Raw genomic sequence first — 14,772 nt, forward strand, 5'->3', positions numbered from 1 at the left:
TCCCCTACCAGTATGGTTTGGACTGAGGAAGGAAACACATGAAAACATGAGGAGATCACAGAAACTAAGATATAACTTACACACATGCACACACCAGTGCCCTGGTCGGAAAGGAATCGACGGCCCAGCACTGTGAGGCAGCAATGCTAACCACAGTGCTGCCCAATTCAGATGTCTTCATGATGATTAACAGCAATTAAGGATTTAGGGTACATCCCACCTGTGGTTTTAGCACCACCCCCACCACCACTTACTTACTTGAACTCTCTCTAATGGCTAATACACCGCTAAGTGTCAGAGTAACTATATATTTATATACTATATATGCAAGTTGAGAGGTTTAATTTTTTTTTTTATTTATTTATTATTTTTTTTTTTTTTAAAAAAAACCTCCGTTAAGGAGCATTGTGCCTAAGTGTTACGGTAATGTGTAACCAAGTCATACATCCCCATTCAGTAGTGCCCACTAACAGAGAAGGGGAGATTTCATCCCTCGGAATCCCCTAGGGACAGCCCTCAGCAACTACGTGTAACCCAGTGGAGTTCTACAATTGGTTTCAGGTGAAATATTAACAAAACATTTTCTTGGAAGTCATATTTAAATTGTCCATTTTTATTTTTTGACAGAAAAATGCAACGTAGCCATTGGAAGCCCCCAAAAATAGCAGGTCCCCCCCCCCCCCCCACTGCCCATTATATCCCCACCCCACGTACCAGAACACACAACATGGTAGAACAGTAATAACGTTTAACAACAAGACAATATTACAGACCCCGTTAACCTCACACCTCAGTGCCTCATCTATCAGAGTATGATATAATCTCCTACAGATTACAGCACATTCTGCTTCTCCCACAATACAATATTACCCCCCAGAGCGATAGGTTGTGCTCTGTAGTCACACAGTCCTAACCAGGGCTCTAATACCCCTGATTAACAGCAGCTCAGAGCTAGGGTAAGACAGTAACGCCAAAAAATGGTAGGAATCTGCCTGTGCCCCGGGACCCTGACACAAAGTAAATATCTGCCCCATATAAAGTGTGTGTCAGCACTGCGGTTACCTGCATACAATGTACACTAACAATCCCAGTTACACACACTGGTCACTCTGCCACCCTGAACACTGACCAAGCCCACAGCTCCAGCAACGAGGGCACAACTCCATGTAGACCTCCATACACACCCTCTGTATCCCACGCTGTCACCGGTCATCTGCACAAAAGTCTTTACTAAGCAAAAAGTTTAGAGTTCTGATTCTTACTCTGCTCCGAGTGATCCTTATTGCAAACAAAAATTCACAATCTTTAACCTTTACGCAGGCTTCTACCAATACATCACAATAGTGCTACAAGTGCGGGACAACAACTGCACAAAGTTAGTGTAGCCACGGTGCTCTGCGTAATATCTTAATCTGACAAAGTCTCAGAGCAGGTTTCTCAGACTGCGGCTACAACCAGTACACAAAGGAGCCTCTAATATTACATTACCAGCCAGCATTACTGCCAGATGTAGAACTCTGGAGACAGAACGGTGTCTTACCTTCCTCAGTATTCTTTGTATCATTGCATGCAGTGTGGAGCACCCATAAAACTGACTTCAGATCTTTATCCCAGGCCCAAGCTTTCGTGGGTTAATTTGTAAGCGCACTATATAATAAGTCTGCCATCCAGTTCACTTCCTTGGAGTCAAGTAAACATATCACAGAACGTATTGCATGTCTCTCCACCCCTCCTCTCCTCCAGGGGAGCAGGGAGAAGCAGGTATCGCTTTTCACTCAGGATGAAAGGGGGAGGGAGCGCTTGTCACAGACAAAGACCGGCGTACACAGTGCCAGGGCAGCACGACCTGCTCTTTCCATATTAGCCCTGTGACACCAGTCTTTAAAAGCACCGAGAGCCACCGTGACCTGGTAGACCATCCAAAACAATGGGCGGAAAGACATGTGTTAAAGCTTTACAACTCTGCCGGAGAGTGTGTTCATCGCCGATGGTTCCAGACATTTCACATCATAATTATCATTTATTTATATAGCGCCAACAAATTTCGTAGAGCTGTACAATTCGGAACAAACAGTAATAAAACAATACTGAAAAATACAGACAGAGAGGTAAGAGCAGATGCGACATTTCAGACAATATCCACGTACAGTATTATGTAGCAGCAATTTTCCGCCCAGCGGGACGCAACCACCTAGTAATTTTATCAGCATGAAGAAACGTGATATAAATGTTGTTTCGCTCAAGCTTTAGTTTGTTTTTATTCTTTTTCTTGTGTTTTAACACCTCTATTCCCCTGAATTATACCCACCAACAATTATATCAAGCTCTTGGCATATTTTAAACGTTAGTAACTTCCTTCAGTCTTCTCGCTTTTAAACTGTCCAAAGAAAAATATATAGAATTTTTTTAGCCCATCGGTTTTTAAATAAACAGCTCCTCTTTAGGAGAAGTTCTGGGGAAAAGCACTTGGCAAAAAAAACCTCCTACACTGATGAGCCCCAAAAGGACAGAAACTGTGTGTTGATGAGATTCTGTTTCAGCAACAACTTGTGTCACACTCTGCATTCCCAGTATAGTGAGGACTATGGGGCATATTTAATAAAGCACGATAGTGCTTTTAACGGGTCATTAAGGTCCCACAGTGTCCTCCGCAAATTTATTAAGGGGGTATCACAGCAGATATCATGGACATCTGCTGCTTTGCATTCCTCTTCGTTTTTGGGAGCAGTCACCATTCAACAGAATGGTGACTGCTCCTGGCCGCAATCTAACAAAAACGTTTTTTTCGGGAACTTGTCATGTTAATGTACGCCAGCTGAATTGAAGAAATCTAATGCTGTCAGCTCTGCTCCGAAGAGCAGAGCTGGACAGCGCATGTGTGGAGGGATCACATGATCCCTCCCTGTCACTCAGCGCTCTCTCTCTGCAACTATCGTTGCAGAGACAGAGAGGGGATCTGTGTGCGCATGTCCAGTTCTTGGAACTGGACATGCGCAATTGAAGAGTGAAGAGAAGACCCGAAGACAGCGCTTCCGAAGAGGGGGGTAAGTATGATTTTTTTTATCACTGAAACAGCAGTTTTTCGGAACTGCTGTTTCTGTGCAGGGCTGTACATAAATGTGAGAAGTAGTTCAATCCTTATCATTGCGATAAGGATTGAAAACTACTTTTCACTTTATGTGAATATTGATAAATGTGCCCCTATGCCTGATATTATAGCCCTTCTTTGAATTTGGTCCAGTTTGTTTCCTCTCCATATGCGTTTTCCAATCCTCCAGATTTGGCTAGAAAATTTGAAACTCCCAAAAAACACTCCAAAGAAATCTAGTGTTCTCCTACTGATCAAATTTACTCCTCTCCCCTTCGAGAGATCCCAGAGAGCAGGTCAAGTGGAAATGCCTCGAGGGAGCTACCCGAAATTCAAGAGTCTCCCAGACAATTCAGGAGAGTAGGCAAAATTATGGACATTAGCTTACCAAACTAATCAAGTCTCTTTTGTCAAACACATCTATCTTGTCCAAACGAGTGCGATAAAGCACATTATAGCCGCTCAGCTGGTATAACTATTGTCAAGTAGAGCCCTTGGATTTGTTTAAAGTTTGCACTAACAAAGCATAATATATCACTCTTCTACTAGGGAAACACTGTTGCTCATATGCATCAAAAGAAAATCATGTTTATTTAAAACAATGATGTCTATTATCCACTCTAAATCAGACAATCCCTTAAACAACTTCAACATATTAAAAACTTCTATATTTCCTCAATAGAGATCAGTGACACTTTCCAAACCTCTTCAACCTGAATGAATGCATCTGTACAGTATGCACCGAGAGTTCCTGCATCTGCTGTGTAGCTAGAGGACACTGACATAGAAACCACAATGGTGTCTCAGGTTAAGTGTGAAGAATGTGGTCGAGCCTCATTCCACGCAGCGCTGAGCGCAAAACACTCAGCACAACGCCTGCCCGCCACAGTCCCAACAATGTGGTTCAGCATGACAAGAAAACAGCAGAGGAGATCCCTTAACTAACCTAAAGGGCATATACAAGGGAAACTAAACTTATACTGCACATACAAATACTATAAGTGCTGGTCTAAAGGCTTAAAGTGAAGAACACTGCTGCAGGGATTATAATGGAAGTAACCCAAAAGTAACAAGTTGTTTCTTGATTCTTTAATTTGTTTCTCAAATCTCTGCCAAATTCATTGATTCGGAATTGTATTCCTTTATCGTCCACTAGAGGGAGCTGTTCAGCAAAATTGCAACTTGGTCTCGAAGGCCGGACTATTGTTAAGATGAAAATTGCTCCAGTATTAAAAGACAAAGCCTAAGATCAGGCATCAAGAATGTCCTGCACGGAGATCAGGGAACAAGAGCCTCCTTGTAAAAGACACCACAGGTTTGGAGGAGACTGTGTTTAATCATTTGGTAGTGTTTGTTTTATTAAATAATTTAAATATGTATAAATAAAAAAAAAAAAAATTCCATCAACAGTACTTTGTATTCATTTATTCTGTTCTGCCAGTATGCTCAGGATTTCATGCTATATGGGCACAAGACGACGAGACTCCATACATTATTCATCCTCCATATACATCAAAGGGAAAAACGGAGATGGGAGAGAAGAAACACGTGATACATTGTTACAGAGAGGTTTCATCTTCAATCCACTAGACACAGACAACCAAAGGTTCCATGAGTGATGAAGAGGAGATTTAACACTTATGCTGCTCAATGAGTCCTCAGCGTTCATCCAGAGGCTCAATCACACAAGTATACAGTAATATAGAAGGCTGGTTTGTTTGTTTACAGGTGGAGCATTGTCTCAGATTACCAGTTCTGTTCAAGCCAAATAAACCACTTCCTAAATAGAGACGTATACAGTTATATGGAGCCACAAAGTATGTAGCACCTTACAGCCTATATGGAAACTGGAAGGAACTGTCCCAAAGTGCTTACAATCTAAGGAGGATTTTTAGAGAGTGGCACACAGATTAGTATATTAAAAGCTGAGGATTGCAGCATTTTGGAGCCTGAGCACGAGGTGACTGGGGGCAACACTCTCTAGGCCGGTTACTCACCAACTTTAAAAATCACTATTAAAAGCAAGTACACAGGTAGGGGGACAGTATCCATCTCCTCGCTCGTCGCAGGTAAGGAGCGGCTTTTGGATGCTGTCTGCTCTGCTTCCATGTTAACGTTTAGTGAACCCAAAGGGTTAATGGGATAATGAGAGTCCTCCGCTACCTCCCCTCCCACCGCTGCAATCGCTCGTGCTTGCCATATGGTGTGACTGGCATTATCTTAACGCCAATGGCCGACCACTCTACTGGCCAAATTTAACCAAAAATCTCAGCATGTTAACAACTGTGAAAGCCATTAACATACTAAGGGACCCTCGTTCCATATACATTTTACATAGAGTGCATAGGTACATACAACGGAGACATCTTTGTTGATGCAACAGTCACAGTTTTTGCAGGACAGATCCAGGCTTTTAACAGCCATTAAGTGGAGTTATCAGAGGCACCAAAAAGTTGTTTTCATGACTTACCATTTTCTGCTTCAAATCGTGAAACAGAAAAAAACAGGTAAGTAAAGTAGCAAGGAACCCTTGTGAATCCTTATAAATAAAAGGTAATAATAATAATAATAATAATAATAATAATAATAATAATAATAAATAATAATATTATTATTATTAATGTGACCTGGTTACAGAATCATGCCCCCCATCTTCTTTTTGGAAGTTCCTCACAATGCATGTTCTGGGAACCATTACATTTACCTCTCTAAATAGCATCCAAGTTCAAAACGTTGGTACCCAGTTCTACTGGCTGCCAGCAGATGCTTCGCTGAGGAGGAATAGTTGAAGGTTAATTAGGGGCACATACAGCGAGTGCAGTGGTCCTGTATGAGCATCTCTTTCAGTCTAGAAATATTTCTGCTAAATCCCGATAAGGGTTTGATATCAATCTACATATTACATTTTTTTTGTAATAAAGGGTGTTTTACAACATTACTTACAACAAAATTGTTACACTTGGAAAAACAAGAAATGATATAATAAAAAAAAAAAAAAAAAACCCTCTTCCACATGACATTGTGATTGTACTGTAACAATAAACGTCTTTCAGTGGTTACTATCTCGCACATCAGCAGACATGAAAGCATTCATTTTGTGAGATAGACGATATTTTTGAAGTCTCCAAGTTAAGAGGATTATCAGACGTTAAATCCTGGTCACAGACACTTGGCCTTTAACCCCCTATCATCTTATGATGCTGCGCTGTTCACCAATCAGCCAAGGCCCCACTTTGATGGAGGGAAATCCCTAATTAACATCACATGTAACAAGCCCAGGTTCCCTCTACACCAGCCTGACACTGCAATAAGCAGGTCACAAACCCGGATATAACAAATACATAATGGAAGTAGAGAGTTTAAATTAAATCTAATTTCTGTGCATTAGACCTAAAGGGCCTCATTTAAAGTTCGGAACAAATCCCACTTGGGCAAAAAATCTTACACTGCAATGAGTATAAATGCAGATATTTTTTTGCCTGCAGGGATAATCATAATCATCCTCATCTATTTATATAGCGCCACTAATTCCGCAGCGCTGTACAGAGAACTCACTCACTTCAGTACCTGCCCCATTGGAGCTTACAGTCTAAATTCCCTAACATACACACACAGACAGAGAGAGAGAGATTAGGGCCAATTTGTTAGCAGCCAATTAACCTACCAGTATGCTTTTGGAGTGTGGGAGGAAACCAGAGCACCCTGAGAAAACCCACACAAACACGGGGATAACATACAAACTCCACAGAGATATGGTCATGGTCGGGAATTAAACTCATGACCCCAGTGCTGTAAGGGAGAAGTGCTAACCACTGAACCACCGTGCTGCCCATAATACTGGCAGCTTTTGCATGTAGCGCACAAATACCGGACAGCATTATTTTTACACTGATTTAGAGTCGAGCTAGCACACGCCTCTCAACTCTACATCTGTTCCCACTTTTAAAATTTGTCACAAATCCCCCCCTTCATAAGCATATTGTGGCTCATTCATGCCAACTCCAGCGACAGATTGTAGCTTTTCAGGATAAAATTAGACCTACATTTCAGCCCCATCAGGTCTGTAGTTCCCCATAACAGAGTCAGTGACAAGCAGAGCATGTTAGGAGCTATTAGTGGTTGGGTAGTAGGTACTCACAGTCACTGGTCAGGGGACTTACCTGGCTGTACGACTGAGAAGCATCCAATCATTTTAACGCATGTTCAAAATTCCAGTCGGCAAATAATCTCTTTATCTGGTGGTGTGGTCATCTGCTACACCAACAGGCACCCTTGATAGTCAAACAAAATGAAAATGGATGCTGCTGGTTGTATGGTTGAACTTTAAGGTTGTGGCAATCATAACAGTCACTTATGCTAGTAGACAGCCCCCGTACTGGCCAAACGTCCAAAAAAAAAAAGAACGTTACAAAATGAGGGGGAAAAAAAAACAAAAACAAACATTCCTTACATGCTTACTTAGCATAGAGGAGGAGATGTTGCTATTACAGCGTATGAAAATATTTTTTCATAAATACAGCAATTCCACGAGACACGGTACAAATGAAAAAAAATTCCTAAAAGGCACTTTATAAGCTACAAAATATACCCACGTAATTGTACAGTCCAAATCCCCTAACATACACACACAGACACACAAGATAGGTTAATTGTCCGCTATTAAATTGACCTTCGTCTACTAGTATGTTTTTTGGAATGTGGGAGGAAACGCACGCAAACACGGGGAGAACATACAAACTACACACAGATAAGGCCATGGTCAGGAACTGAACTCATGACCACAGTGCTGTGAGGTAGAAGTGCTACCCACTGAGCCACCGTGCTGCCCCATATGTATTTCCGTTACATTATTACAAGTGATCTGGTAGGATTGTGTGGATCTCTATATCTCTCTCTCTCTCTCTATATATATATATATATATATATATATATATATATATATATATATATATATATATATATATATATACACATATATATACATATACACACACACACACACACACAGGTATGAAAAAAAAGCTGCAAAGTAAGAATGCTTTTAAACATAGGAGTGTTAATAGTTTATTTTTATCAAGTAAACAAAATGAAAAGTGAATGCACATTAGAGAATTCAACTGATTAAGACATTTTTGCTTTCTTGACCCATTCAGTTCCCCCACTACCTTCCTCCTTTCTCCAGCTGACCCCTCTTTAAATTCATCACTGGTCACTTTCTAATCCAGACTCTCTTTCATCTCCCAACACAGTTTCCTCCCTCTTGCTCCTCGATAAGATTCCCGCATGGAGATTAGATGATTACACTAAACCGTGCTCCGACACTGCAGCGAGACCTGAACCTGCATCACTTGTTATTACGTCAGGAGGTTAAGACATTTCCAGCACAATGGGGGAATTCTAACAAGGATAAAAACAATTTCGGTTTAATGCCGGAGATTTGTTACAGTATAGGAACACTGTACTCAAACCAACAGAACAAACACACCCCCTGAGGGGCGGCTAGCAGGATTTGGGCAACGTTTGAAGGTTAATAAACGGCAGATCTGCCCACTTGCCACTCTCACACCGATTCACTTCCACAATTAAGCCGCAGGAAATTGCCTAGTTATTCTGCTCCAATCTGGCTGAAATTAGTCAGCAAGCTTGAATATAAAAAAGTATTTGAAAACCATGGATAGATAGAAACAGAGATAGAGAAAATATATATATATATATATATATATATATATATATATATATATATATATATATACACATACATACACACACATATATATACATATATATATATATATATATATACATACATACATACATACACACACATATATATACATATACATATATATATACACATATACATACATATATACATACATACATACATATATATATATATATATATATATATATATATATATATATATATATATATACACACACACACACACACACTCTGCAAAAGCTTCAGGCAGGTATGAAAAAAATGCTGCAAAGTAAGAATGCTTTCAAACATAGGAGTGTTAATAGTTTATTTTTATCAAGTAAACAAAATGAAAAGTGAATGCACAGAAGAGAAATCTAAAGCAAATCAATATTTGGTGTGCCCACCCTTTAAACCAGCATCAGTTTTTCTAGGTACACTTGCACACAGTTGTTGAAGGAACTCGGCAGGGAGGTTGTTCCACACATCTTGGAGACCTAACCACAGACCTTCTGTGGATGCAGCTTGTTCAAATCCTTCTGTCTCTTCATGTAACCCCAGACAGACTCGATGATGGTGAGATCGGGGCTCTGTGGGGGCCATATCATCACTTCCAAGACTCCTTGTTCTTTTATACACTGAAGATAGTTCTTAATGACATTGGCTGTATGTTTGAGGTCCTTGTCCTGCTGCAGAATAAAGTTGGAGCTAATCAGATGCCTCCCTGATGGTAATGTATGATGGATAAGTACCTGCCTAGATTTCTCAGCATTGAGGACACCATTAATCCTGACCAAGTCGCCAACTCCATTTGCTTTAAATGCAGCCCCAAACTTGCAAGGACCCTCCACCATGCTTCACTGTTGCCGCAGACACTCATATTTCATTGGTATCAGGGTGGTCCATTAATATAATGGGAAATTCCAACCCAGCGAGCAATCTGCCAAAGATTATTCCACAGTTTAGTTTGCTGCTCCAGTTATTATTGAATTTAAAGCTTACAGCCTTTAAAGGGTAAGGTTGCATGGTATATTCACGAATCAATGTTATACATGAAGCAACGGACCATTGAAAATATGTTTCCAACAGTAATTGTACTTTCATAAAAGACAACACATTTAGGATTTTCACAGGTTGGGAGTGCAGCCGCTGTATTCCACCACAACACACACAGCTCAGACACCTGTAAGCTCCTCTTCCTAGTGGTTTCCACTTATATAAGTTACTTTTAAAATACACATGATGCAAAGTATCCTATTCCCTCTATATGGAAGGAACTGGCTCAGACACAGCTCACAGATGTTTCAGCAGGGGGATAATACAACTTCAATTAAACCCCTACACAGCTACGATACACAGAGCATTTTAAAACGATGTAAAAAATAGCTGATTTATGCATTAGCTTTTCTATGAAAACCTCCACATTTTGTGTAATACTCTATAAATCCATTAAAACACAGTTTATTACCCCTGAGACCAGGGGTTACTGTAAGGGAGGGCCGGTCTGTTTAACCATAGCTGTTTTGTGTCTCGAGCAGACCGTTAAGTTTCCACCGTTCAGATATTCTGGTTTAACGGCCAGAGGAGGTAGGAGAAAGCAGGTCTTTGTGAGCCGCTTATACAAGGAGCTCTGTGCAATCTTACAACATGGATGGATGGGAGAATGAAAAGTTACTGTGTTCTCCTGAAAGGTGTTACAACATTCCATTATATTTATGTCCCTCCCGCTCCAATATATAAAAGTTCCCCACAGAACTCTCAGGGCACCAGGAACAAAAACACAAAGAAAAATATTAGCAGTGACTTGGTGGCGCCCAGGATACAGAAGGGTGGCTGAGGTATGCTAGACAACCAGGGGTACATAAAGTCACATTCAGGAGAAGGACAACATTGGGTTTCTGAACTACTTCCACAAATTATATATATATATATATATATATATATATATATATATATATATATATATATATATATATATATATATATATATTACTTCATATACTCTCTACCCACACACAGGAGACATTTGGAGGGCTGAACCCAATATTCATAAGTGTGCAGTCAATCAAAACCCAAACTAGTGTCCATCAAGTGATTTCACAAGTTCCAGCAAATTGATAGCATGGATATTGGTTCAGTCTGCGAAATTCCTGCTCGTCATTTATAAGATTTGCCATGGTTCTTGTGACAGGATGGACCGCCTATGCCACCCTGTCTGTTGTTGCTGGGAACCGGCTGGGCTTACTTTGGGATACCGAAAGGGAACGGTGGCAAACGCCCTCTAACCGCAGTAGGAGGGGCGTACAAATACTGCCACCACCGGACTCCTTACAGGCATCCAGAACCGGGTTCCTTCGGGGTAACGGACGCTGCGAGTGTACCCAGTTGTGTGACCTCTTCCTATGGATCAGGTTGCTGTGGATGGATCCCCCTGACCTATCACACTGGCCAGAGCTGCTGGATAGCGGGCAGAGCGGTGGAACTGGATGCTGGGTCCAAATCTCAGAACAGCCGGGAACGGATTAGAGTTGGGTCTAATCTGTAGGTCACAGGCATCAGCATAGAGAAGTTACCAAGCAGGTCTTTGAAGCAAATGATGTTTATTTGCTCTTACACTGGTTGAAGGCACCAGTGATCAGATCAGATGAAACAAGAACAACTTTTAATACAAAACAGTGCTGTTTTTATACACATCTGGAGAATTGTCTTAGCAGGAGGTAATCCGTCCTCCTGTCCCTTTAACCAATCTGGGCTGATTCATGCAGCCTGCACGTGAATCAGCCCAGAGAGGTTTAACACCTTTAACATCACTGCTAGTGGCAGAGGGAGTATACTTCTCCCCCCCCCCCCCCCTGTCCACGAGCTACCAGGGATAGGGGGACTCAGCCCACTCTCCTCCCCTGGTACCTCTGTGTCTGGGGAGGGAGATTTATCTTTTAAATCTCCCACCCAAACTGACTTCCAGGGACGCCTAGCACCGGGAGCTAACCCCTTCAACGCTGAGCGCCGGTTCTTTACCGTTGCTGCAGCGCCTACACATATACATTTCACATTTAAAATACATTTTTACACTCCCTAGCGCTAGGCATTTTTTTTTATTAATGACCTTTCACGCGGCGCCCATCACAGATTACTTAACCCTCCCGTCACCGTTTTCAAGATGGCTCAGGACCTGTCCACAGTCCACAGTTCTTGTTCCTCCATCCCCCATGATATCACAAGACCATAGTTCATAGTATCTTAAATTCACTTCCAAAATTGTATTCAGCCAGCAAACTTGCTCGGAAAATAACATGAGTATCTTTAACGGTTTCCACCAAATGAATGACATTGTTAAAACCACTCTGTCAACATAAATGGGGTGAGAATGTTGGTATGAACCAACTGCAGCCCCAGTGGAGGAGAACCAACAAGGAACTAAAAAGGATCTCAAATGTCAGAATTATCCACACTATCGCCTAGGAGAATATGTTCCTAAAGTGACCCCTAGACCAAGTAGGAGCCCCGTGCAGACGTTTCTCCTGAGCTCCTCTGTTTTTCTCGCAGCCAAGGGTAAAATCAGCATGTAGAAGCCCCCAGGGTTCTGGCTTGGGGAAGGGGCTTTAAACAAAGTATAATTTTCCATAGCTCTTTATTCATGGGGGCAAAACCCCCATAAATATGAAAATGAGCATGTTGAAGCCATAGACACACTAAGTACAGCATTTGAATGGACTCTGCAGGAAGAGTACACGATACGCCCTGTTAGAGAGATTGTAGCCAGTGATTAGTCAGCAAGTAGATCTTATTGAGGTGGGAAAACTGAATACCCTATAATCTCTGACATTAGTTAGCCTATAAGCTGCCGTACAGCAATGAACAGCTGCATCACTTCTAGCATCACCAGGATCGGTGAGCTGTCATCTTCCAACCAAATTTACCAACATTTCCTATAATGACCCCAAGATTACCATCATTATCGGCACTGTATAACGATTAAGGCCAGCGGTAAGATGTTGCTCTATAATACGCCATTTAGTTGGTCTGAATAATGAAAACACATGGTACAGCAAAGGCTACGGTCCAACCATGCATCGCCACGGAACGCCTACTCGACACGTTCCTTTCTGCCGTTTCCCCCATGATAAAGGTTATTCTGCTCCAATGTGGCAATAGCCAACACTACACGAGCTCTGTAAGAGCGTTTCTATCGCTGCCATGTGTTTCGACTAGGGAATACCAAGCCAGTAATCTCCCGATTAATAGGTTGCTTGGCACCATGTTACCGAATCTGTCTTTTATTTATAATTCCTGTTACCACAGTAAAGGAAACCATATGACAGCTCCTGTGCAAAGTACATACGTTTCTATGTAATAAATCCCTTATGACCATATGTTTCACTTAACTTTTACAGAAAAATCAAACCCCACTTACTAATAGGTTAGATTTTCCCTTTAATGTAGAATTTCTTATTTTAATTTTTTTTATTTATTTTTTTAAACTTACTTTACACACTCTATGCAAAAGCCATCTGTTCATACATAAAGTGGTAAGTGGCTGTTTTATACCGGCTTGGGTCAGTTCTACAATCTGGGCTATTGCCGACAGGTGGTTGCCATAATATAGCATCTCAGAGTCATTGTTCTGTATGTCCTGAAAGTAAATAAATATAGGATAGCTGAACCTCTTTGTTCTTAAGTCTATATAAACTCTAACAGGGCAATGTATCATTAAAGTAATCCTATCGTTTTCCAATAAGCATTGTCTAAGCGATTTCTTGTGGGTCCAAAGCACAATCGATTTATTTAGCAAAAGCAAAAAAGTTTAGCAGTTCAATACATAATTATAATACAGTACAGCTGATACCAAATACATACATACTGCCGCGCCCCGCTGGTACCAGCTACAGTACTTCAGCCCAGAAGACTGTGGTCAGAGATGACTGAAACTGGTCCCAGCGAAGCTGTATTGGATACACTCAGTGTTACAGAGAAAACGATACAAATGATGTGGCTTGCTTCTATAGGTCCAGGCTTCAGGAGGGTCCAGTGTAATGGAGGTCATAGGCTAGTTCAAACCAAAATATCCCAAAGGTGGGGGTCAACTCTCCAGGGGATGTGCTCCGATTTTCCCGCCAAGAATCCAGTTTCAACTAGTCTGTTTGCATTATACAGTCAGTATCACTTTAAACATTTATTCTCTAACATCGCTAAATAGAGTATGCAATGTGCGATCTCTTCGGCGAATGAACCAGACAACTGCTGATGAATAGGGGATTAAAATGATACTAAACATGACATGAACCTTTGATTTCACTAAAGTGTACATATCACCTTAATATATATAACTATAAGCTAAATACCGTCTGCTCATAAATCACTGTGGAATGGAACCATTATAAATATGAAATATATATGAATGAATGTGGGAGTGCAAATATATGTGTGCGTATATTTTATCGTGCGATCGCGCCGTGCTGATCGCAATCGCACGGTGAAACAATATTAACCAATATACTTTCGTTCATCCAATTATACGACTTAGACAGTATTTATCGATCCAGGCCAGTGATTTGTTAGGAGAGACTGCTCTTCTCAGAAACATGGCATCTAACAGAGAGCAACTTCTTAATGCACACAAAATACATAGTTATAAGCATACATCACAATATTCACAACACACATAGGAGATAAGCAGGTACCACTGACGACTCCCTAAACGAATTGAATCCTGATAGAACTCTGTCAGTTATCTGGTTACACTCAATGTCTCTATACATTCCAGCTGGTATCACCGCTCGGAGACACATAAAAAAGGGAGATTGGGGAAATATTTCTCTCTCAATCTGCAGTATACACAAAGAGTGAACGATTTAACATCACGTAGGTGAATTGTCAGAAGCCCAGTTATTGAAGGTAACATCCGCATCTGTTTTAAAGCCTCTGGCGTCGCATTATTAGCGAGATCAGTGTGTTGTCAGGAAAGGCTGTCGCATTAAAT

General features: G+C 41.1%; 1 protein-coding gene across 3 annotated transcripts in view; it reads right to left on the reverse strand.

The window, feature by feature from the left end:
• Positions 1–14,772, reverse strand: part of TIAM1 (TIAM Rac1 associated GEF 1) — a 225,817-nt gene that overhangs the window by 160,824 nt on the left and 50,221 nt on the right. Inside the window, exon 1 of one of the 3 annotated variants that reach the window (XM_075197151.1) lies at positions 1,541–1,690. The exons of the other annotated variants lie outside the window; for them this stretch is intronic. The gene's annotated coding sequence lies outside the window, so the exon portion shown is untranslated. Of the gene's footprint in view, positions 1–1,540; positions 1,691–14,772 lie in introns of those variants that run through there. 3 annotated transcript variants of the gene reach the window in all.

The sequence above is a fragment of the Mixophyes fleayi genome, chromosome 2 (genome assembly GCF_038048845.1).
Source record: "Mixophyes fleayi isolate aMixFle1 chromosome 2, aMixFle1.hap1, whole genome shotgun sequence".
NCBI classification, from domain to species: Eukaryota; Metazoa; Chordata; class Amphibia; order Anura; family Limnodynastidae; genus Mixophyes; species Mixophyes fleayi.